Source organism: Schistocerca americana, chromosome 6 (assembly GCF_021461395.2).
Source record: "Schistocerca americana isolate TAMUIC-IGC-003095 chromosome 6, iqSchAmer2.1, whole genome shotgun sequence".
NCBI lineage: Eukaryota > Metazoa > Arthropoda > Insecta > Orthoptera > Acrididae > Schistocerca > Schistocerca americana.
Genome location: NC_060124.1, coordinates 388,681,748 through 388,684,745, shown reverse-complemented (window position 1 = coordinate 388,684,745; position 2,998 = coordinate 388,681,748).

Sequence of the window (2,998 nt, the reverse complement as noted above, 5' to 3'; positions counted from 1 at the left end):
TCTTTATCGACAAATTTAACATATGACACCACTTTTGACAGTATTACTGGCTGTGAGGACTTGGGCTTTACACTTATGGTATATTTCTCCCACTATTTTGCAGTTGCTTGTCCCACTTAGAATAATAATAAAGATGAAGGCCGTACTGTGGCAATGGGCGACATAGCTAAAACACAGTAGGCCTGTGGGAACGATAAAGGGGGCGTCTATCCCTTTTCCATGTACAGGTACATGTCTGTGCTTCTTATGTGTGAATCTATGTGTTTATATTCCGTTGATATCGACATAGTAAGCTGCAGTTCCATCCAATGTCGCAAGTGTTTCTTCACGAATGTATTGTAATTTGCCACTGGCTTCATGAGTTTTATCCCTACGTGCTCTTATTTTAGTATCATTTTTAGAAACATCGGTGTCTTCTGATATTACACAAACTCTTGGAGGCAAAAAAACAATACAAATATTTCGTAAATCACATAGGAAAGTGATGCAAAACAAGCAGTATGTTTACGACACATCTGAAGTTCTCCTTTCCTGCCGCTTGAAGCGCTAGTGTCGCTCCAGCCCTTAAAGGGTAACAACTTTTAAGCCTAGTTTACACGACGACACTAGGTTGCAGACAACTGCGCTATCGGGCACTGCACATGTGAGCCGTGCGTTTGTGCATCTTGTTGGTGAAACTAACTTTCGGCATGTTCCAACTTTGGCAACACTAAATATAGTTGCATGAGTTTTGAGGTTAGCTGTGTTTGTAGAATGTAGAAAAACTGAAATATGAAGTGGGAAACGGAGAATAATGTTCGCTTTGTGGATATCTTTGCTTTGAATAGGTGTTTGTGGGATTTCAGTGATGCTGACTACAAAAATAAGCAACATACATGGAGGTAAAGATACCTCCATGGCAACATATTGCTGAGACCGTCATGTGCGATTATAGTATAGATGGTTTGACAATATACGAGCTGCAGAGCGAAATTTATTGAGTTAGGAGCACGTATACAACTGAATTGAGAAAAATACAAGCAAGTGTAATTCTAGCTGTTACAATGCACTCGTCTACAAGGCTAAAATCCCATCTTTCGAATTGTCCAACTCTTTGTTAAGGAATATTGTTGACAGGAGGGAAGGCTATACAAATTCAAGAAGCTGCATTCTTTATTCAATTTTTATCTACTTCAAACATTGCAGCAGCGCTCCCCATTCACATATGTTAGAATTTTGAAATATTGCCACAGTTCAGATCTATCTTGAAGAGAGTAGTTTGCAAACCATTCTCTTCTTAGTGCAGCCTGCTTCAAAAAATTATTGCTGTTAATGTTAATAGTTATTACTGTTAATATTAATAATTATTGGTGTTAATGAAAAAGCGTCATCACCGACTAAAATCGCATCTTGTATCATGCCAAATGTTCTCGTTTGTAATGCACGCAATATCATATGTAATTTTAGTTCTGGTGACAAGTGCTTCATGTGTTACAGTACCTTTACTCCTTATCGCATAATTAACTCTATTTAGAAGAAACGTGAACAGTTCTGGTGACATTCTGAGATAATTTAAAGAATTACTTGGGTCTTCCGTTATAAATTTCAGCATGGATGCTGAGCAACCGAGCTGACGTCTTTTCTTCATCCAGTCGCGAATCGAAACACGTTTCTTATTGTATTTTTTCTTATGCAGCAATTACATGCACAAGCTTTAACTCCAACACAGCTCGTGTGACGTGAAGTTGTCAATACTTTCAGTTCAGACACTACTCAGGGACCTGTCTACAGCCAAATATGAAACCACTTGTGTGCAACTCATTCCACTCAACGAGTGACGCAATGCAGTGTCGTCGTGTAAACTAGGCTTTACAGCAGTGAGTATCGCGACTGTTATGTTGGACTTTGGTAGTGGTATGTATAAAAATGCTCTTTATAAATGTAGTAGAGATCAAGTAATTTGGTACGCTCATGTCATACAATTCAGACTTCTGCCTTACTGCTTCAATTAATCTTTCGTTATTTATTATAAATTTAAAAAATAAATAACGGAACGAAACAGGTTTATAGCAAATATCTTACTAAAACCAGCTGATATCAACCACTAAAACCTCAACGGAAAGAAATTTGGATATGTGCGCATGGCCATTTGTAAGAAGGAAATGAACTTGTGGATCAAGTGATCAACAACGGATGGATGACGTTAGCCATGAAAACTTCCTTGCGGTAACGGGACGAGACGGCCAGTGTGATGACAGGATTTGAAATGCATTGTATAATGTTTTGACAGGATGTGGCGGAACGGCCTGTGTTGATTGGCATTTACAGCAGCTTTTTTTCCCTTATTACTTTATTAATTGTATTTAGCAGAACCGCGAACTGGTCTGATGACATTCTAAGATGATTAAAATAATTTCTAAATTCTTCCACCGTAGTTTCTCTCAACAAGATCGCTGAGCAATCGAGTTGACGTTTTTTCTTTATCCAGTCACGAACCCAAACACGTTTCTTATTTTTTAATCTTTTTTACATGGCTATATCACGCAAATACGCATAAATTCCGCCACAACTCGTACAGCTGGCAAAACTTTCATTTTCCTTAAGACTATACGGCACTCACAAAGCGACGAAACTGAAGTGCCGTCGCGTCTACAGACATATGCGAAACCATTTGCGTGCAACTCGTTTCACGCAAGGAGTTGCGCACACCAGTGGCGCCGTGTAACCTAGGCTTCCGGCAGCATCCACATTTACCATAGTGCTCAGAGCCATTTGAACCATCCACATTTATCACGTATTGCAACATAGATTACACGTTTAAATCACATAACACACTTTACGCTATACGAACTTTCGTTATTTGCGAGCTGCAAAAATTTGGCCTTCACGTTAGCGCTTCAGGTGTATGATAAAAAGCAAAAAGTTAATTTTTTTTTGTGTGTAACGAGAATTTTTATTGGAGTCAGAGATCACATGCTGATCGTTACCTAATGCATGTAGCCAACTGTAACAAGTGTTC